A 23,742-nucleotide genomic window follows, 5' to 3' on the forward strand; every position below is an offset into this window, starting at 1 on the left:
AGAAATAACTGGGACACAGAAGTGCATTTGTAAAAAAAAAAAAAAAAGCATTTAAAAACTTATTAGCATTTAAAAAATTGAGATAATTTGCATACCAAAAAATATTTCCACTTCAAGTGTACTGCTTTATTAAGTTTTGTGCAGTTGTACATACATTGTATCTCATAACTGGTCTTTCTTTAGAACACTATCTATTTGGGGATTAATGCTATTCCCCTAAAAGTTCTCTTGTGCCCATTTTCAGTCCAGGAAACCATTGGTTTGTTTGTTTATTAGGGAAGGTACTGAGGTTTGAACTCAGGGACACTTACCACTGAGCTACATTCCCAGCCCTATTTTGTATTTTATTTAGAGACAGGATCCCACTGAGTTGCTTAGTATCTCGATGTTGCTGAGGCTGGCTTTGAACTTGCGATCCTCCTGCCTCAGCCTCCTGAGCCTCTGGAATTACAGGCATACACCACTGCACCCAGCTGGTATATTTTTTGGTCTCTGTACTTTTATATTTTCTAGAAATTTCAAGTAAATGTAATTGTACGATGTTGTCTTCATGTCTAACTTCATTTAATCACCTTTTCTGAGACTTACATGTATTGTTATAATATAGAATTCATTCTTCAGTTTTCCAGTTGTTAAACATTTTTTATTGTTTCTAGTTTGGGGTTCTTGTGAACAATTATGAACATTCACATACAAGGCTTTGTGTGGACGTCTCCAAGAGAGATGAAAATGTACAAAGAGTGAAATTATTGGATTGTATAGTAACCTTCCAAGCTGTTTTCCAAAATGGCATGCTATTGTATTCTCCCATCAGCAGTGGATGTGAGAGTTCGAGTTTGTGCCAGTCCTTGTTAACAATTACTGTTAACATCCAGTAATTTTACTGGATGCGTAGGATATTTTATTGTTCTTATTTCAGTTTTCCTAATGACTACTGATATCAATATTTTGTATGTATTTTTCCCATTGTGTATTTCCTATAGTGTGTTAGTCAGATTTCCATCTCTGTGACAGAACACCTTAGGTAACTTAAAAGGAGGCTTATGGTTTTCAGTCCTTGGTCAGTTGGCTTCACTGTTGTTGGGTATTCCATTGTTGGAAGTGAGTTGTGGAGCAGAAGCTGTTCCACCTTCTGACAGTCAGGAAGCAGAGAGAGAGGAAGGGCCTGAGGTCCCTATGTACCCTCCAGTGGCGCACTCCCAATGACAGGAAGCACAGAGAGAGGAAGGGCCTGTGGTCCCTATGTACCCTCCAGTGGCACACTCCCAATGACCTGACTTCTTCCACCTCCTAAAGGTTCCACCACACCCTAGTTGCTCCCTAGGCTGGTGACCAAGCCTTTGTCATATGGCCCAACCAATCCTAATGGCGAGTTACCAAATAGTTTGCTTATTTAAAAGAATTAATTGTATTATTATTGAATAAAAATTTGTGAAGTATTCTGGACACATTCTTTATCAGATAATTATTTAACTCTTTACATATTCTGGATATAAGTCCTTTGTTAGATGACAATTTTACAGATATTTTCTTTCAAACTGTAGCTGTGTTTTCATTTTTAAAATTATGTAATTTGAAGAGCAGAAACATTAAAATGTGAGGAAGTCCACTTTATAAGTATTTTTCTTTTATGGTATGCTCTGTAGTTGTCATATGTAAAAATTTCTTTTGCTGTGGTACATAAACATGGTGGAATACTACTCAGCCATAAAGAAGAATGAAATTATGGCATTTGCTGATAAATGGATAGAACCAGAGACTGTCATGCTAAGTGAAATGAGCCAGTCCCCCAAAACCAAAGGCCAAATGTTCTGTCTGATATTTGGATGCTATTTTACAGAAGTGGGTGGAGGGATAGAAGTTCACTGGATTAGATAAAAGGGAATGAGGGGGAGGGAGACCAGATGGGAATGGGAAAGACAGTAGAATGAATTGGAAATATCTTTCCTATGTTCTTATGAATATATAACCAGTGTAACTCCATATGTGGTATAACCACAAAAAACGAGTTATACTCCATGTATATATGATATGTCAAAATATATTCTACTGTCATGTATAACTAAAAAGAACAAATCAAAAAAATGAATTTTTTTTTTTCTGAATCCAGGGACATAATTATTCTCTCCAGATGCTTTATTCAGCAAGTATTACAGGTGTTTGTTTTTTGTGGTGCTGGGATTGAAACCAGGGCTGTATGTGCTGAGCATGTGCTCTACCACTGAACCATACTCCTAGCCTAAGTTTTAGTTCTTACTTTAAATTTATGATTCAGTCATAATCTTTGCACATGGTGCAAGGTGCAAAGTAAAGAGTATCTTTCCTTCCCTTTATATGTGTAACCAGTCTTTATTACCATTTATTGGAAAGACTATCTTTTTCTCATTGAATACCAGGACATCTTTTGTTGAATCTGAATTGACATAGATATGAGTGTTTCTGGACTCTCTTGTTCCGTTGTTTATCCTCTGCCAGTTCCCCATTGCTTTGATTACTGTTAGTTTATAGTACATTTTGAAATATACCTAAAGTATTCTTTAACTTTTGATATAGTTTTAATATAGCCTTGGTTCAAAATTTCCTAGCAGTACCCACCTGTGCATTTCTCAGGAAAGCAAAGGCAGACAAAGCTGTGAGGATACTGAAGCAAAGTCAGTTCTACTTTGGGTTGGGTGGGTCTGAAGCCTCTATTTGTCTTCATTTTACTGAGTTTAACAGGATACTGCTTTGTAGGATCATAATTTTCATGCCTTCTATGTACCAGATGCTTTATATAATTATCTCATTTAATATTTCCTAAATGCCTGAAAGAGGTCATCATTATTCTCATTTCACATTTGAGTTTACAGTTGCATAATCCTGAATCACCTACCTAACCTGATGATAATAATAATGATATCAATAGTGACAGTCTTTATGTGATAAAGCCAGAATTTGAAACCTGGTCTGAGGATGCTAAACCCTGAGTTCTTTCAACCGTTTCACCATGCATTCTAACAGTAACCTGTTGCTTTGTGGAAAGGAGGGGATCTTCTCAGCCCCCCCCCCCACCCCCATGGAAATGGTCATGGTAGTTAAGAGAAAAGATCAATATATCTCCTCTACACTGCTAGGAAGGTTCCTATCTTTCCTTCCGTCCTTCTACCGAGCCTGGCAGTCTTTTCCTCCTCTCTTTTCCTTGAAGGAAGCATCCTAAAGGGGACTGGTAGAAGAGTACTTGGATGTTTATTTATTATAGAGCTTTTATTACCTGTCTTGTTACTTTAAATGACTACTATTTTAAGTAATGTATAAACTTATAAAACAGTTTGTAATTCTGTTTGTTTATTAATTCCTCTTGTTTAAAACTTATGCTGAAATATAATGTGGATGTTTGGAAATATCTTTGTCTACTATACGCCTTTCTTTAGCATAGGTGCATTGACACTTTTGCCATATGTTATGTTAGCATGTTAGTAAAACTTTCTGAATAGAACAGAAGAAGCAGTAACAGTTTAATAGCATTGTTCCTACGAATAGCACAAGTTTTAGCTTATAGTTATTACATGTGTATGTCCTTGGGCAAATTAATTATTAGTATGGAATTATAATTGGCTTACATAGGCCAACATAATGAATAGATTTACTCCAGTACTGCTAGAAAGAATTGATGTCTTCTATTACATAACAGTGTGTTGTGTACTACTTATGGACTACCATTTGAACAGAATCTAGTCGTTTAATTTACTGTGGTAACTTCTTGTTTGCATCTAGATTTCTTTTATTTTTTTAACGAATTATCTCATAGCCTAATTGCATTTTATTGAATATGATTTCAAGACTGGTCAGGTCCTGCTAAAAATTAGAATTTCTTTTTATTAATTTCTCCTCTTTAGACCTCTTAGATTATGAAACCAAAAAAATTATAATTTGGATATCAAATAAACTTTTAACATATTAGGTTCTGTTTACTTTGCTAAACAATAAAGCACTCTAAAAAGTCATTAACACTGCTTTAAGTTTGATAATGAATCCAAAGCATAAATTATTACCTATTGATGTCCTTTAAAGGAAAAGAAACTCGGTTGCAGAAACATTCCTTGAAGCTAAATCTAGTAGTATTAATTTTTTTTTAAAGCCACATTTTCAATACCACCACTAGTAGTAATCACTCAGGTTTTTTTCTTTTTTATATCCATAAAATATACAAAAGCAGTAAACATTAATATAGATAAAATATTAGCAATATTTCTTGTCTTCATATTTTCACTGTGCATCTTAGAAATTAAATTCTTTGGTGCGGTGCAAGGATCAGAGAAAAAGCTGTAGGCTCACTCACAGGTCAGCTTTTGTTCTCAGATGCACACTCTGAAGAAATGTGCAGTTGCCTTCATTATTGAAAATATTCAGTTCTTTCTTATGCGCCATTTTTCTTGCAAATTATTATGGTTGTCATATACAATCATTTTTACTCCCATGAAGATACTTCTTGATATACCAAATTATTCCTTTTTGTATTTCCTTTAAACAGTTACCATATAGATTTTTATTTTAGTAATTCCAGACCTTTCTGTTTCATATAGGTAAACTGTACATCTTGGCAAATTAAGATCATTATGTGAATTTTATTTATTTACCCAATAAACATTTGCTGCATGTTTCCATGTGTTAGGTACTGGACTGGTCCTAGGCATGGCATTGTGGAAATGGGTAGCTGAAGCCTCCTGTTGCTTTTACCTAGCTTTCACTCTGGTGGTGAAGGCTAATGATTAGACAAGAGTTTTAATAAAGTATGATGATGGCAAACAAAAACCTGTAGAAACCTCACAATTCACAATGAAATGTTACTCTACACTTTTTCTAACTATTTTGTACAAATAGAAGTAATGCACAAGACGACCTTTTGGTTTACTGTCCAATTTAATGGAGAACTCTTACTAATGAATATTGCTTGAGTTACTTCTGGCAGTTAACAAATATTACTTGTGTATTTGTTATAAAATTCACATCTACTCTAAGGAGTCCAACAGGATCCTGCAGATTTTATTCATGTATTTTTTTGTTTATATTGCAGATTTCTCTTGGATTTGGCTACAGTTTTATAGATCTTCTGCACTGTGTACAGGCACAGGTGAGTTAAAGTTTGAATCCTTTATGTTGGAATATGTTTATTTTTAAGCAACATTAAATGTTTTTAATTGACTTAAAAAATTAATAGGAAAGTAAAATGAATACGAATAAAAACAAAATGTATATTTTTCTTTTATGATGAACGTTCTTTATGAATGTGTTGGAAATGATATTTAAAGGTAAGCTGGCCATATCTGTTTATTAGTGGTTATTATATATTTTGGGAAAGAGTTTATACCTATTGGATGAGTCGATTATAATTTAAATTTTAATTTTCTTTCCTGGAAAAATGTTTATATGTATTTATTTTTTCACAATGCCTTTATTTTTATTTTTGTGTGATGCTGAGAATCAAACCTAGTGCCTCACACATGCTAGATTAAAGCACTCTACCACTGAGATACAACCCTAGCCCTATATTTATTTTTATTTGTAAAATATTTGAGTAGTAGTATTTTTCACTTCTTACCAAAGTAGTATAAATGAATAGAAATGTTAATATAAATTTTGGCTATAAAACGTAGAGTCACAATTTTTTGTAAATCAATCAGAAATACCTCCTTAGTCACTCCTTATCACACAATCTAGATTTATTTTTATCATAATATTTATTCATACTAGATACATTCATCATTACTTATTTCTTTACTTATAGCTTGGACTTCTAGAATATAAACACTACAAACATTTGGACCATTTCATCTTGTTCAAAGCAGCTTCCCTAAGTCCTTAGGACAGTGCGTGATTTATAGTAAAGATAGAATGAATGTCTGTTAAAATAATTATGTGGTAATAAATATCAAGAATTTATTTATATTCAGAGTCTTTGAAATCTGCATCTGTAAATACAAATTAGACATAGCTCCTTATGTTTGTTTCTAGTTAGGAAATTAACTTACACAGTATATTTAAGACTCAATTTTCAATTTTATGAAAAATTAGCTGTGTTGGATATTTTAGTTATTCAAATATGCTTAATCAGGGAAGAATTAAAGGCTAAGGCTTCCAGTTTTACATTTACATAGTCAAGGAAAGGAAAACCCTGAAGGTGTGGCAATTTCACACCATCTTAATTGGTTGGCTATGTTTTGTGTATCTATATAGAACAAAGTTGATTTGAAAGTTATCTACTCAAGCATTAAAAAAACAGTTTTTTTTAATGTAAAATTTTAAAAATGTATAACCATTTCATTTTTTTAATTCACATCTCTTTTACAAGTACACTTGGTAAATATTCTACTGTTGATACTAATAATAACAACTATTATTTATTGTTCTCTTACTGTGTGCCAGGCATTATGTAAATGCTTTTCAGTTATCTTCAGAATAACAGATAAGGAAATTGAAGCTATGAGAGGTTAAGTGACTTTTCCAAGGTCACATCAAGTAAATGGCTATTTGCCACTCCAAAGACCTTGATTTTAACTACTGAGCTTCATTTTCTGCCTAAATATAGCCCTGATTACAGGTGTATTTGTGGCAGTAAGTGTAATATATAAAAATTATATTCACATTGAAAACTTTGAAATCAATTTAGAAATCAAACATTATTTTATTTATACTCCATTAGCAGGTCTTAATTTTAACCTTTATTTCAAACTGTGAAACATGGTAACATTTTTAATATCTACCTCAAAAATATAAAGTTCCACTCAGGACCTTTTTTAGACTCACCTTTTAGGGTCAGTAGTATGGGGTTTACATTCCTTTTTTTCATTGTAATCATGCTATATTTTGAACCATCATTCTTTCTCTTTTGTAATATTAGAAATTTTAGGTTACGGGTGGTATCTGTGGTTCACTGGATGAATCATCTTCACTGCAAAGAATAGATTGTTGGAAAATAGTGACTATAGAACCTGTATCTTAAAAATTATGATAATTTATACCTCTGGGGAAATATTTTTCAATTATTTAAGAAAAGAAGTGGTATAATCTTGAGATTAGAGCAGACTTGGTTCAAATAGAACTTTAGCTTCTCTGATTTAGTTCATTTTCCAGACTGAGTAGGACACATTTTATAAAAATATTGTGGGTCTTAAATGTGTATGGTGTTTTGGATAAAATGTTCTTGAGGGCAACTTTGTTGAATACACCTTCAGAATTTTATTCAGAAGCATGATTAATTATATTTTTGCAGACTTTCCAAAGGGGTTGTATCTGTGAACATAAATGCAAATTTCAGAGTTGAATATATGGAAAAGGGAATTCTGTAGTTTGAATTAAAAAGGCAAAATTCATTTAACAAACAAAACTATGCTTTTTAATCTATAGCTAGGTCAATATTTCCATTCCAGCTTCACATTTTAAGCATTCTTAAAGGCAGCCAATAAAATTTACTTGGCATTGATAATCAAAACAGGAATAAGAGTTAGATAAATCTGCCTGACAATATAGCCTTGAAATGTAATTTTCCCTTCACTATGGAAAGTTGAGCTCACTGTGAATTTATATGGACTTTAGATTTATTTATAAGTTTATTTTCTTTATACTGGAAGATTTGAGGTAGAAGGATAGGGTAAAGGTGGGCAGGTGAAGAATTATTCACACATACTTCGGTATAACCCAGTTATTCAGTACTAACATGGAGAGAAGTTCTCTATGATATGGTAAAGCATAATATATTTCACGGGGTGCTAATATACTCAATTGTTACATACTAAATGCAGAGTACTAAAACTTAAATTAAGCATATCAAAGCATAAAAGAAAATCTGCACATATTGGATATGACATTGTTGAAAGTACATTTCAAATGAGTATTTGTTGACTTTTGAATCCTTTCTTCAAAGGTGTAAGAAGACTTACTAGACTACCTGCTTTTAACTGAGAGATGGACAGCTTGATTTGAACTATAGCTATCAGGCTTTGAACACTATCTACTGAAAATCAACACTAATTTAAATTAAATGTAGAATATTTAAATATGTGTTATATATATATATGTGTGTGTGTGTGTGTGTGCATATATATACATACACACGTATTTGTTTGTTTACACACACACATTTACTTTAGGCAAAATCTGCCCATGTTTGATTGTATCACTACTTTTGTCGTATTTCCTTCAGATGACAGCATGTTAGGCATGATGATCTACAGAATAGGTTTTTTGACAATTGACAAAAAGCCCCAATCATTTCACTATTCAGAATATAATCGCAGTCCAGTCTCACATGGTAGACATCTCTGCATTTAATATGTAGAATGGATTGCTGAACTCACTGTTAGGTGGAAATTACTTTCTGATGGATGTTATTGACACAAAGCTATCAATCGAAAACCATTTGACAGTTCAGTTTTTAAAGCAGTTTTGCCATATTCCTCTGCTTTTCTTTCTTCTTCTTTTCCCCCCCAACACCCACAGTAGTATGAACAAATTGGCTTAGTTTCCCTGAAACTAAGTTCATTCAACACCATCATCCTCTTTACTGTCTTTCCATTCCTTTTCCCTTTGGCCATTCCTCGATTAGCTATCCCTCCTTCCTTCCAGTCCTCTTTTCAGAGATGCCCATTATTTTATTCTTGTAGTCTAAGTGCTGTGGGAACCATAAAGAAGAATTACCAAAAATTATTAGACAGGAATATCAGTATTAAGTTTGTATGTTTATTTCCTTATTTCCTTGTTAATGTTTCTGTGTTGAATTTGGGTTTTCTGATTGCGTGCATGCGTGAGTGTGTGTGTGTGTGTGTGTGTGTGTGTGTGTGTGTAAGAGAAAGAGACAGAGACAGAGAAAGACATGCTGGCGATTTAGTGCTGATAAGCATGCACTCTACCACTGCATGTTCAATTTTTTATTTGTTTTGTGGTTTCAGAACTATCCATCAAATCCTATTCATAGCCTTATTCCAGCCATATGAGTAAAGGATATAGCAATAACAACAACAGAATTCAGTCTGTAATAAGTAAGTGTGTGTTTATGTAGTACACAGTGCTTTCAGAATGTGCCCTTGGGAAGGCCCATACTTCTTAAGGTAGGTGTGTTATGCTTAGTGAGATTGAGCCATCACAAAATCTAGGCGGTCTTCATTTAGAATGACTTTGGTATTATCATATGGACAGACAAGCAAAAACAGTATTAGTATGCATATATCTATTGTTGAAAAATACACTAGAAACATGGGAGACCCTGATTTTTTCTAGTTAATTTAAATTCTGGAATAACAGCTCTTTTTATATTGGTATTTTGAAAGTATGACTTGTGTTGACATAGCTGGTATTTGAAAGCAATCAACAAGGAAAGTATAAACACTTTATATCTTATGGATCTTTTGAGTTACCATGTCTATGAGGGTACAGCCTTTGTGTCTATCTCTTCTGAGTAATTTAGGGTGGGCCCTAATTCTCAGTTGTGCTTTAATGCACTAGAGAACAAGAGCATTTATGCTTGAGAATGCAAGAGTAGTTTGCAGATTGTTGATAAAAGGTGTATTCAGACTTGTGTATTCTATTTATCAAGATGGTAGAATGTGTTTGTAGCTTTGGGAGAAGGTCTGTGATGAGTAGAATTTCACGTAAATATTACCCCAGTAACTTTCAAAACACTTGGCATTTGGTTTGGGTCAGTTAGTAGGCCTTTTAGCTATGCTGTTCACTTCCCCTTGGAAGGAAAGTGATAGATATATGTTATTTTCTAGGCAGGTGCAGAATTTGAGTCAGCAGACCTTGGCAGAATCCCCATAAAGGTAAAATGGCAAATAAAATAAGGCTGCTTCCATTAACACCTCCTACCTTATTTTGAAGATCAAATCTGTATATGTCATTCCCAAATGTTTACAACATTTAGATATAAGGAATAAATTAAAACTTAAACATTTATTTATAAAATTAAGTCGATTTTTTGTTTTTGCTATGATTCTTTTGGGCATCAAGATATAGGTATTTCCATTGTGACTTTTGTTGCTAGCTTGAGATTTGGTATAACTGAAGAAGACCAGCAAAGTTAACAGTAAGTTTTACAAATTGTGATTTTAACTTAATTCCCTGTAGTAAGTTGTCTAAGCATCATCTGCCATTTCATGAATGTTTCATGGGTGTCTGCAATCAATGGAAATGAATTTTTTGGCCTCGTCACAACTAAATTTGGAGGATTTCTTAACTACCTGTTTCCATGTAGGTTTGCTTTTGTGGTGCCATAGCTACAGAATTGTTTGCCTTCACTACTTTTTTAGAAAAGCAGAGTTAATGAATTTGAGGACTGTCTTTGCTTTAAACCAACAGTTTGGGCCTTTTTGGTATCATTATATAAATTTCGTAAGCAAAAGTTATATACTTAAAGTTTGTAGTTTTTAACCTAAAGGACTGATAATTTGTTACCTATCAGCATCATACATTCCTCAGGGCCTGGGATGAGGCAGAACATCATGGCAGAAGTATGTGGTCGTGGAAAGCTGCTGAGAACATGGCATTAGGAAGCAGAAAGAAAGCTCTGCTAAATAAGGACAAAATATATATCCCAAAGGCACAGCCCCAGGGACCTACCTTCTTCAACCACATTCTACCTGCCTATAGTTACCCCTCAGTTAATCCCTACCAGGAATTAATTCACTGATTGGGTTAAGACTCTCATAACCCAATCGTTTCACCTCTAAACTTTCTTTCATTGTCTCACACATGAGTTTTTGGGGACATGTCACATCTAAACCATAACAGTGTAAATTGCTAATTCATTTTAACATATTCTAAATGAAAGCATTATTGCTAAACCATAATGTGTGTGTATTATGTCAAAATTATGTCTTAATTTTCTTCCTTGATTGATTGATACTGGGAATTGAACTGAGGGGCGCTTTACCACTGAGCTACATTTCCAGATCTTTTTATTTTTTATTTGGACACAGGACCTTAGGGCCTTGAAAAGTTTCTGAGGTGGGCCTTGAGCTTGTGAATCTCCTGCCTCCTCCTGAATCTGTGCCTGGCTTCCTCCTTATTTTTAAAGAAAGAAAAATAAAATCTCTTACCCTCTTAGGTGACAGTGGCTTATCACCAGAGCTGTTCAATTGCAGAGCCAAACGTTCGCTACAGTGTAGACCATAGTCCTCATAGATGCTCTGCCCAGAGTGGTTGTCCGCAGGACCCTGTCAGGAATAGGACGTCCACATCAAGAGCCACCCTTACTTTTTGGTCCTTTGCATTTAGGGGTAGCAAATACCAGTAAATCTGGTATCTTTGGTTTATTTTTGTACTTCAGTTTCCTTTTTTTAAATTTTTTATTGTTGGTTGTTCAAAACATTACAAATTTCTTGATATATCATATTTTACACTCAGTTTCCTTTTAGTTAAGTCTTTATTTTGGTTTAAGTCTTGTTGATTAAGGATCCTTTTTCCCACTAAAATTCAAGGACTGATTATGAAAATAATATACCTGATCATTTGTTTATATATTGCATCAAGGTTTCATGAGGTAGTTAAAATGTTCACAAATGTTTTGAAGCAGAGATAAATATAGGTTAACGAGAAAAGCAGAGAAAGAAAAAAGACAAACATTTACTATTACTTTTGGCAAGATGCCATCCTTTGCTTTAAACTGGATAAATTCCTAGTTTTAGAGAGTGAAGTATGTTCAGATTGTGTCTAAATTTTCTTTGAAGTTGAGACTGAACCCCTTTATTTTGAAGACTTTGCCATTTATATACTGGTCTATAGTGAATATGATATAGCAACATAGAACTTTGTCTTATAACTTTTCTGCTTGTAGTTGAATCCTAATACAATTATAAAGACATTTTGTGCCTTCTTCTATATTAAGTGGGAAAAGGGATTCTGATTTCTGAAAAGGAAAGTTTTGATTGAATGATCCCATCAGATCAATATCAAAATGATCTTTAGCAGAAGAACATGCTGCCAAGAAAGAAATCAGGGATGTGAAGGAAACTAAGTGGAAACAAATTACTTGCTTAAAATAATTTTCCCTATATAGAGCAACTCATCATTTAATGATTTTTTTCATTATTTACAGAACATTGTTATACGTTATAGCTGTCCATAATACATATAAAACTAACTCCTTGGTATTCTTTAAAATAACATTACTGTGTTACCAAAGATTAATAATCATGATGAAACCACAAATGGGTAGAAAGTAGGACACAAATACAACATTAACATGCTTAAGTCATCTTATAAAAGGTACAATGTACTTAACTTTGACTAAAATTGGAAGGCTAATCAACAATGTAGTTTTAGTTTGGAAACCTGAATAGAAAGCAAGTATTATGCACATCTAATTTAGTTAGCTAGTTAGAGAATGAATGGAGATTCAAATGCAGTCCATCATTTGTAGTCTAGCTTTTGAAACCCAGAGCTTTGCACGTGCTAGGAGAGTGCTCTACTGCTGAGCCACAACCCCAGCCCTCAAAATAAAGTTTTAAGTTGACTTTCTAAGTGTAGGTAAGAATATGACAAAATTTATCATTGTGTATGCTCTTCCTTCTCCTCTAGTTCATAAGCCCATGTCATTGTGGCTGCTAGCAAGAAAGTCTATGAACCCGATACATTGCAGTTTAGAACAGAAATTATAATCTTCCATTAATTAATAAAGGGAAATGCAGGTCACAGAACTATTAAGTTATTTCTTGGCTTCAAATGAAGCTACCCAAATAATGCATTCAGTGGGATTTGCGCTTAGCTTTTCTATTAACACAGTAATTTTGTTTTGAAAGATAGAAAAGAAAGCTATTCCACTTTCTTTTTCACATTCCTTTCTTTAAAAATAACATTAAATTTTACACAATTACAAAAAAATTCAGATATGAATGTTCTGGATTCCTATAATCAGAAACCTAAATGGGACCTTTTCACACAATGAGAAGAGAATTAATTCAAGAGCAAATTTCAGTATTTATTTAGAAAATATTACATTCTAAGAGTGACCAGAGAATCCTTTCAAATACTTCACTTTAGAAAAATTTAATGTATCTTGGACTGTTTTTATTGCATTTTGATTATATTACAGATAATCATGTCTTAATGGACATAGGTTTTACATTTTTATACAATGTAAAAAAAAAAACAATCAGGCTACCCTCAACTGGGTGTGGTGACACATGCCTCTAATCCTAGTGGTTTGGAAGGCTGAGTCAGGAGGACCTCAAGTATGAGGCCAGTCTCAGCATGTTGGTGAGACCCTCAGCAACCTATCAAGAACTTGTTTCAAAATTATAAAGTAAATAAAATAATAAAGACTAGGGATATAGCTCAATGTTAAAGGGCCCCTGGATTCAAATCCCCAGTATAAATAAATAAATAAGGCCACCTTTCCTTTGAGGTTTCCTCAATTTTAGTTTTTATTTCTTGATATACATGAGAAATTACTGCTGTTATATGGAATAAATGCAAATTTATTTTGGTTGCTTATGACTTTTGTGTTATAATTAATAGTATTTGTCACGAATGAAAAAAGGTTTATTTAATGTAGGCCCAACACTCTAGCTTGATGGCATAGGAAACAGCTTCTTTAACAAGACTCCTAAAGTGCAAGAAATAAAAAAAAATAAGTATGATGGCATCAAATTAGAAAGCTTCTCTATAGCAAAGAAAACAATTAAAAACATGAATAGAGCGCCTATAGAATGGGAGAAGATCTTTTCCACCCGCTCCTCAGATAGGGCATTAATATCCACAATATACAAAGAACTCAAAAAACTTAACACCAAAATCCCCAAATAACCCAATTAATAAATGGGCAAAAGAACTAAACAAACACTTCTCAAAAAAGGAAACATAAATGGTCAACAAATACATGAAAAAATGTTCAATATCTCTAGCAATTAGGGAATGTAAATCAAAATTACATTGAGATTTCATCTCATTTCAGTCAAAATGGCAATTATCAAGAATACAAATAATAAATGTGGGAAAAAAGGTACATTCATATATTGTTGGTGGGACTGCAAATTAGTGCAACCACTCTGGAAGGTAGTATAGAGATTGCTCAAAAACTTAAGAATGGAACCACCGTTTGACCCAGTTATTCCACTCCTCCATATATATATATATATGTATGTGTGTGTGTGTGTGTGTATAGGTACACACACACACACAGGATTTAAAATCAGCGCACTCCAGTGATGCAGCTACATCAATGTTTATAGCAACTCAATTCACAATAGCCAAGCTGTGGAACCAACCTAGGTGCTTTTCAACAGATGATAAAGAAAAGAGGTATGTATACATGGAGTATTACTCAGTGATTTAAAAAAAAAAAAAAAGAAATTATGTCATTTACCAGTAAATGGATGGAACTGGAGACTATTTTGCTAAGTGAAATAAGCCGTCCCCAGAAGCCAAGGTGGAATGTTTTCTCTCATATGTAAAAGCTAATCCAAAATAAAGGCAGGGTTTCATCAAAAGGGGGGAAAGATCAGTAGAGTGAAAAAGGGATTGAGGGAGAGGAAGAAGAGACAGGAAAAGGGAAGTACAGTGGAATAAATCTGACCAGACTTTCATGTGTACATACATGAGTATAGCATAGTGAATTCCAATGACAAATATAGTCACAAGATACTAATTAGAAACAAAACTATAAAGAAATTGCCAAAAGATGAGTAGAGGGAGGGAGCTAGGGGTAGGAGGCAAGTGCTGAGAACTGAATTAGAGCAAATTATGTTCCATGCTTTTGTGATTATGTCGAAATGTATCCTAGATTCCTCTGAAAACTTGGAATGGAACCACTATTTTTGACTCATCATTCTATTCCTCAGTATATACCCAAAGGACTTAAAGTCATCATACTACAGTGATGCAGCCCCATCAGTTTATAGCAGCTCAATTTTTCAATAGCTAAGCTATGGAACCAACCTAGGTGCCCTTAAATAGATGAATGGATAAGGAAAATGTGGTATATATACACAGTGGAATATTACTTGCCCATAAAAAACAATGATTTTATGACTTTTGCTGGTAAATGGATGAATCTGGAGACTATCATGCTAAGTGAAATAAGCCAATCCCCCAAAACCAAAGACCAGATGTTCTATCTGATATGCAGATGCTAACACACAATAAAGGGAAATAGAGAGGGAAGAATAGAAGTTCATTGAATTAGACCAAGGGGAATGAGGGAAGGGAGAAGAGGTGGGAATAAGAAGACAGTGGAATGAATTGGACACAACTTTCCTATATTCATAGATGAATATACGACCAGTGAAACTCCACATCACATATAACCCCAAGAATGGAATTCTAATTAGAATAAGTTAAACTCCATGTATGTATAACATGTCAAAATATACTCTATTGTCCTATATATCTAAAAAGAACAAATAAAAAATGTGTCCTAATGTTATATGTAATTAAAAAGAATCAATACAAAGAGCGTCCTTTCTCTCTTAAAGCAATTTTAAAAACATTTATGCAGTAAAGTTATAATTTAATCAATACTGTGAAGTAGGCTCCCAGTGTTTCATTAATTCACACTCTTTCTAAAATAACTGGTTAAGTCTAGCTTTAAATTTTTGATTTTTGAATCCTTATATTGTAACTCAGGGTTGCAAAATCACTAGGAATGTTTATTTTGTATACATTCTGTTAAGAGCTTGACCACATTCTTCTAAACAAAGTATGAAAAAGTGTTTTATAAGTTAGAATACAGAGCTTCATAAATGCATTTCATATAGTCTCCATTTGAAGAACACCTTTAGTAAGTTGGTTAGGCACAAAGCTCTAAAAATCATTACAAACGTAAGGTTGGTATAAGAGCATGTCCTTTTTGTAAGTCGTCAGTTCAGGTGCATGAGATGGAACAGTTGAGAAGACCCAGCTGGAGCATCTGATGTGACGCCCACCTTGAGGCCCCCCTCTGATCACCAGCTTCAGTCTGGTTCACACTTTCTGCTCAGATTCCTCTTTCCTAGACATCTGTTCTCGCTTCTAGTACATGGTCTTTTTGTCTTGAGATAATTCACATAAAGCACTTAGAACAACACACAGAACTGTTTAAAAATCCGTTTTACCTTTCTCGTTCTCCTCCCTCTCCTCCTCTGTTTCCCATCTCCGATTCCTGTCCCTCCTCCAAGTCGTGTCACATCCTGAGAATCCCAGATGACACCTCAGCAGCAGGAGCAGTTCCCAGTTGGCTCTTCAGCCCTTCAAGCACTCCGCTCTACCTGACCTCCCTGCCTCCTTTCTTTCTCGTCTGTCTCTTCTTCTCCTTTCTCTTTCTCTCTTCCTTCCTTCCTTCTTCCTCCTTCCTTCCCTCCATTTCTTCCTTCTTTCCTTTCTTCCTTCCTTCTTCTATGTTGTACTTTAAATGTCTTAACTTGTGCTGCCAGTGGATTGAAGCAAGGATTCTCTCCTGAGTACCAACCTGATAGTCTGTTGAAACCCTTTCAGTGAAACACACACTCCTACCACACACCTGTAATGACTCAGAAAAGGGCACTCACAACTTAGCTACAGAGTGATCTTCAACTATGATTATGCAGTTTGGTAGCAGACACAGGGAGATGGGAGATAGTGACTTTAAGAGTCTTGAGGTTCCTCTCCCATCATATTCTTTCTTTTCCAGATCTCTAAAGCCAAATGAATGAGATCTAAATACCTTCCAAGAGTGATGATCTACACCTAAAAAATAAATTTTCTCCATCTCTCTCTTAAAAAATCACAAATTATTTCTACTTAGTTTTCTTTTATTGTATGTTTCCTTTGTGATTACTTTCTCACCCCTTTCTGTTTACACTCTGACAAGCTTCTTTTTTAGGGCGTGAAAGAAATAAGAAAGAAAAATGCACCTAACTAGGGCTGTACACAAACCCTTCTATGGGAGCACAGTCCAGAGATTCTGAGGGTAAGAGCATAAAAAGAACTTAAGAAGTGGTTACTACTATCACTTTATAGTCTACCACAGATTACCCTTTGGATCGTAAGCCCCTGTCATTGACTCTCTAGTGCACCTTTCTGTTTCCCAGAGGTGTCGTCATTGTCAGCAGTCAGCTGGTTGAGAGGAGAGGGTGATTTTTTTTTTAAATTGAAGGGACACCAATAAAAAATACAGAAAAAATAAAATCGAGGAGACTGTCATTCATTTATTCAAGAGGAATGCTTTCCAACATTTCTAAATTTATCATATTAACCTTGGAAGAAAGGGAAAGAAAAACTACTTGGGCAGTCACCAGATAAATAAGCTAATATTATTGTTTTGACCTATTATCAATAAATGCTATTTGAGCAGTATAGTTTTTAATTTAGAATGTTTGCCAGGTAGACAACATAAAATACCTCTTTTACTAGTTGTGTTACCAGTTACTATAGTAAATGAAAATTAAAGCCCCAGTTCCTCAGATCTTTGTGTTTTACATTAGAAAAGCACACAGGAACCAGATAGTCATAAGACTAGTGGGAAGTTCACTGACTTGGTCCTAGACCTGGAGCTATGTGACCTTGTATAAGTTGTCTTCTTCCTGCAATTGATATCAAAATCTGAAAGATTGCATATAGAAGTCCATTGTGTCTCTGCACTAAAAAAAAAAAAAAAAAGTCCATTGTGACTCAGCACTCTGATCTAAAAACTCATCAGTGGCCATTTATTTTTTATTTTTTTCATTTATTTTTATTTTGTAAAATTTTTTTTTGTTGTAGATGGACACTTTTATTTATTTATTTTGGGTTGCTGAGGATCAAACCCAGTGCCTCATTCATGTGAGGCAAGTGCTCTACCCCAAGCTACGACCCCAGCCCATCAGCCATTTTAAATGATTCCTTTTATTAGTACAAATAAACATGTCCACTTTGAAAGCTGAGGGAAAAAAAGATAGTGTGGTTTAGCTGGGCACTGTGGCATACCCCTGTAATCCCTGTGGCTCTGGAGGCTGAGGCAGGAGGATTGTGAATTCAAAGCCAGCCTCAGCAACGGCAAGGCACTAAGCAACTCAGTGAGACCATGTCTCTAAATACAATAAGAAATAGGGCTGGGGATGTAGCTCAGTGGTTGAGTGCCCCTGGGTTCAATCCCCCTGGTACACCCCCCGCCACACACACACAAAAGATGATATGGTTTAACTGGTATGCTCCTAAAAACAACTAAGCTCAGGCAGATGTACATGGGATAGATTGAATTTCCTGCTAGTTTTCTGTCCTTTGTCTTGGGTGACTGGGAGGACTCTTCCTCAGTTTCATGGGTAAATTCTGTAAGATAACAGGGTTGACACTGAATTACGACATGTTCCCTAGAGAAAAAGCTGGTAGAGCCTGTACTGATCAGCATGGACCAGGGTCCTTCCTTTTCCCAGTTTTATGTCCAGTGCCTACCCCTTCTTGTGGAGCTGTCAGTGCTCAAAAGGTTTCAGATTTCAGATTAGGGATGCTCAAACCTATAAAATCTTAGTGAATACTCCAAAATACAAGAAACCTCTAAAACTGGAAACCTTGTCTCAACCATTTTACCTAGGGAATACTCAACCTGTATCTGATATGTGCATAATAATATATTTTATAATCTACCTGCATCCATCTAGTTGAATCAAGAACTTGGATTAACCATGAACCCTATACTTGGGCAATTAGTTAAAAATATTTTTCCTTTACATTGCTGTTCAACAGGATCCCATGAAAAGAAGTTAAAATACAATGCAGACATGTAGTCACTTAATAATTTGTTGGGGTTTGTAGATAATCTGTATTATCTCCTACCCATTTTAGTGTTCTTTATTTTGTATCAGTAGCTCATATTTAAAATGATAGTCCCCCTGGGGATTGAACTAAGGGGTGCTTTGTCACCAAGCTACACCTTAAAGCCCTTTATAATTTTATATTTTGAGACAGGGTCTCACTAAGTTTCTCAGAGCCTCACTAAATTGCTGAGGCTGGTCCCTAACTTGTGATCCTCATATTTCAGCCTCCTTAGTTATTGGGATTACAGACATGAGCCACCAGGCCCAGCTGATAGTCGTAAAGATTATAAGATCTAAGTCACAGAGAAAGATAAAATTATCTTTATGATACTACATTTACTAAAATAGGAGATGATGGCCATGTATATTTAGGAGTGCTTTGAAAATAAATTATGACCCAGATTTGGTGCTAATAGGTAACATGTCATTTATGAGTGTTCTAATAGTGTTTTTGTTGTAGAATCTCGATTTGCTGGTATGACCATTTGAAATTCTAAAGCGAAATGTTTTTTTCAAAACAGTAAGTAGCTGTTGAACACTGGCCTTTAGCGGTGGATTGCTGCCTAGTTTTAGCACAGGACACAGGGAGAGATGAGTACATTTTTCTTGGAGGCCTCTGATTCTGTTCAGTGGTTATTTTGCTGCTGCCATCTATGAAACTCATTGGGATGATTGATCGGTTTCCTAGGTTAAAGGCTTTTTTGGGGAACATTCCCTAACCACTTGCACTTACCTTAACTTTTCCCTGAGGAGGCCAAAGCAAAATCTTTTCTCTATTGCCTGCTGTTCATGCCTCCTGAGTAGGAAAGGGATTGACTTACTACACATACAGAAGTCTTTCTTTCCGGGGATTTCTAATATACTTTTTCTCAACTTTAAGGACTGGCTTGCAATGCCTAGTGAGTCAGAAACTTCCACAGCCAGGATACCGAATAGTTATGCCACATCTACCCACCCTTTTTGTCCCCCCTGCATATATGTACATCCTGTGTTTTGTTTTTACACAGAGCTCTCGCTCGCCTCCTGTTGTTAATAGTCCATGTGTAATAGGGAGCCACCGGTGGTGCTAAGCAAAACCATTCTTCAGGAAAAAGAGTCTGGTCTGTGGGATAGGGTAAGTTTTTGTGACAAATAACTGGTCCCCGCCCCCCAAAATCCCAAGTCTGCATAGTATGGATGCTACATTTCTAATCCAATTTTCTGATTATTCTTCATTGTATCATTCATTCCACTATAAGGTACCAGTTACTAAGGAAGCAGATAGTGTCTCAATTTTACTTTCTCTTTATTTCCAAGAAATGAAATCTAGTTTAGATGAACCACCTAATTTTGTGGCATTAATAAACACTTTATACAGAAAAACTGATTCTCTCCTGTTTTTTTTTTTTTTTCACCTGTAGGAAAGTAGTTGGTATATTGAGTGTCAGTCAATACTCCTGTATCTTGCATGTGATTGGGAAGAATTCTTTACAACAAAACCTGACCCTTGAATTTCATCAGATTGTATCCCTAGAAAACGAATGACCTTTTATTGACCTGTAGTTGTGTAGGTATAAAAAAAAAGTATCCCAGAGAAAGCAAATTATAGAATAATAGAGTCATGGTGTGTCCTCAGTTGGTCTAATTCTGATGTCAGCTTTTATTGTTTTTTTCCCTGTTATGGACTGAAAGCTTCAGATGTCTGGGGTCTTAGGATTCTGTTCCAGCTTCGTTGATTTGCTCACCAAAGGAAATAGGAGTGCATCTCTGGTATTAGAAGTCATGCCTTCTACTCTAAGGTATCCCTAAGAATAGGGCATGGTCTTTGCAGGCTCTTTGTGCTTCTATCTGTAGAAATGATGATGCAAAATGGCAGATGCTTGAAAGACAGGCATTATTATAGATACCTAATCAAAGTCTAACACAAGTGGATAAACCTTTTTTTTGGTACCATGCCTGGCAGGTGGATAGATCTTTGATGTGTACTCCTAAATCTTTTTGGCTGCAAATGTTAGAAATCCAACTTGAGGGGCTGGGGCTATAGCTCAGTGGTATAGCGCTTGCCTTGCAGGTGTGAGGTCCTGGGTTCCATTCTCAGCACCACATATAAATAGATAGATAGACAGATAGATAGATAGTGTTTATCTACACCAAAAAAAGAAAAGAAACCCAACTTGACCAGTATAAGCAAAATTAGGATTTATGTACCTCATGTAAGTGGGAAGTCCAAGGCTACAACTAGCTCGATATATCTGGATGAAAGAAGTTACTTGGTGTCATCAGGACCTCTCGTTCTTTTGTCTGTACTCTTTTCTATGCTGACTTATTTTTCCATTTAGGTCCTTAATGTGATGGTAAAGTAGGTCATTAGCAACTCTGGCTTTCATCATTTTTGTAACCAATGGTCCCCTTTAAAGGGGAACTTTCCTGATAGCTCCAACAGAAATCAGAGAATGACTCTCCCTGGCTTGGGTTGGATACCTGCCTATCTCTGAGCCAGCCTTGTCTGGATACTGGGAATAAATCAAGTATTTTTGTTAGTGTATCACACCCGTGACTATGTGGAAGGTGAATGTCGTCCCGTTGTGAGTTATATGAGTTGATAGTGAAGGGTTGCTCAGCTGTTTACAAACAGGTGTAGCCAAGTTTAAGGTTTGTGTTTCCCCACCAGGTATCTTTCTAATCCCAGAGTCTAGAAAAGTCGTACCTACTCACATGGATTATTCAGGTATATTAACATATAACATTCCCTCATCAAAGCCACAGCACGTGTTGTGTTTGTTGTACTAGATCCTGTAGTGATGAGAAAAGAAATTTTGCTCACTTGGAACATTTATTATTGTGGGGATGATAGCACATTTTTAAAAGGTAGGGTACAAATAGTTCTGTGGCAAGGGGAAGTACCTAAGGGAGGAAGGGAGTTCTAGAAATAGAGGAAGGCAGCATGTACAAAGTCCAGTGGTGAGAGAGAGCAAGGCCTTTTGGAGTAATTAAAGTAGTTCCATAGATATGCAGCACAAATAGCCAGAGGTCAGGATTGTAGAGGTTAGTGGGGCCAGATCTTCCAAGGGCCTTTTTCTTGCTAAGTCATTTTACATTAATCTTGAGTGCCATGGGTTTCCATTGAAGGACTGATACAGGGAAATGAAATGAAAAACTCATATTTTAGATCCCAGCACTGGGGTGAGTCAACCAGAAGAGGGCAAGTCTGGAGGCTGATGTACAATTAAGCTGTTGAAGTGCTATAGGGAATGATGGGACCTGAAGGCAGAGGTAAGGGAGATAAGCAAATTCAAGTGATATTAAAGTTGGTAGGACGTGATGATTACATGCTTAGCAAGAGGAGAAATCATTACAGGTTCTACCAAATTCCTGGCTTTGTCTCCTTTGGATATCCAGTTTCCTATGATCTACATCATCCCATTCCCCAAAACAAATCGGTAGATTTTCTGTATCAACAAAAATAGGAATATGGGAATGTTCATTGCCGCATTATTTATTGTAGCTCCAAAATGAAAACATTCCAGTTGTTCATTAGCTGATGAATATATAAATAAAATATGCTATATTACATCAATGGAATATTATTTAGCAATAAAAATAAATGAAATACTCATATATACTACAAGATAGATGAGCCTGAAAAACATCATATTGAAAGAAGCTAATCACGAAAGGTCACATTTTGTATGATTTCATTTATATGAAGTGTCCAGGATAGGCAAATCTACAGAGATAGAAACTAGATTAATGGTTGCCTACGGCTAGGAGTGTGAGTAGAGGAAAATGGAACTGACTGCTAATGGAATTGGGGCTTCAAAATGTTCTAAAATTTATTGTAGAGTTGGTTACAAAGCTCTGAATATCCTACAAACCATTGAATTGTACATTTTAAATGGATGGGTTGTATGGGATGTGAATTATGTCTTAAGCTGTTATAAAAATATAAATATGGGACTAAATTCACTTTAGTTTATTTAGAATACAGAAAACTGGCTGGTGGAATCAGGCATAAGGAACACATGAAAATAGCAGTGAGAAAATAGTGAAAAAATGCCTAACAACAGGAAAATGGGTAAATTATAACATTCATTAAAAAAAAAGAAATGTAAGATCCAGATATTAACAAATCCACATAAAAATATTCATGACTTAAAGATGAATATTAAAAATAGCTTTGTGAAATTGTTTATTATAGAAGTAAAATGTCTTTACTTACCTTCTATCCTGGTATGCTGCTATTAATTTTACCAAAGAGCAACATTTAAAAAGACAGGGAGGGTGGGGTTGTGGCTCAGTGGTAGCACATTTGCCTAGCATGTGTGAGACACTGGGTTGGATCCTCAGCACTATATATAAATAAATAAATAAAATAAAGATCCATCAACAACTTTAAAAAGACAGGAACCAAAGGATTTTTAAAATTTCAAATTAAAATATAGGATTTTTTTCGGTATTAAATAAAATTCAGGATTAGTTTCATTTAACTGAAAGATACAGTGAATTGAACATCTTTAGAGAAGAGCCTGTAAAAAATTTCTCATATGAACCATGAGTTTTTTTAAAGTTAGGGCAAGAAGAAGAAAGAAGAGATTATTACTTTGGAAAAACTGGAAAGGTACGGGATACTAATAATGTGCAACAGGGTTTCAGAAGAAAATTTAGGCAGTTGAGCATCACTCAACTCTTAGGCAGCTTCTGTCATTTATACTTTATTTCACACATGCTCTGCAAACCATTTTTTGGCCCTTTTTCTTGTTTTGTTTTTATATTGTTACTACACCAGTGTTGGGGACAGGGAACCAGACTTTTTTGTTTTAGATGAGCAGACTGAGGAAATGAGAAGTGAGAGGTTTTGCCCATGGTTGGCATTGAGGGGAAAGCAGCAGGTGGAGAAATCCTCCAACTTCTGTTTAAAGAGAATCTTAGAAATTGTTTTTTAAAACAAAGTATTTTCCTTTATTTAAGTTGTGTTATTTGTTATTCTGAAATTATTTTACTTTTAGAATGAGACAGCAGAATGTAAGGTAGTGACTAATAAAAGAAT

General features: G+C 35.1%; 1 protein-coding gene across 11 annotated transcripts in view; it reads left to right on the top strand.

Moving 5' to 3' along the window:
- The window catches only part of Ncoa2 (nuclear receptor coactivator 2), a 264,620-nt gene that overhangs the window by 84,708 nt on the left and 156,170 nt on the right, over positions 1-23,742 (top strand). For 10 of the 11 annotated variants that reach the window (XM_071602300.1, XM_071602298.1, XM_071602304.1 and 7 more), the window contains exon 2: positions 5,054-5,110. The gene's annotated coding sequence lies outside the window, so the exon portion shown is untranslated. Of the gene's footprint in view, positions 1-5,053; positions 5,111-9,773; positions 9,795-23,742 lie in introns of those variants that run through there. The other variant, XM_071602302.1, reaches the window with a different exon arrangement.

Source organism: Marmota flaviventris, chromosome 15 (assembly GCF_047511675.1).
Source record: "Marmota flaviventris isolate mMarFla1 chromosome 15, mMarFla1.hap1, whole genome shotgun sequence".
In the NCBI taxonomy this organism is placed as follows: domain Eukaryota; kingdom Metazoa; phylum Chordata; class Mammalia; order Rodentia; family Sciuridae; genus Marmota; species Marmota flaviventris.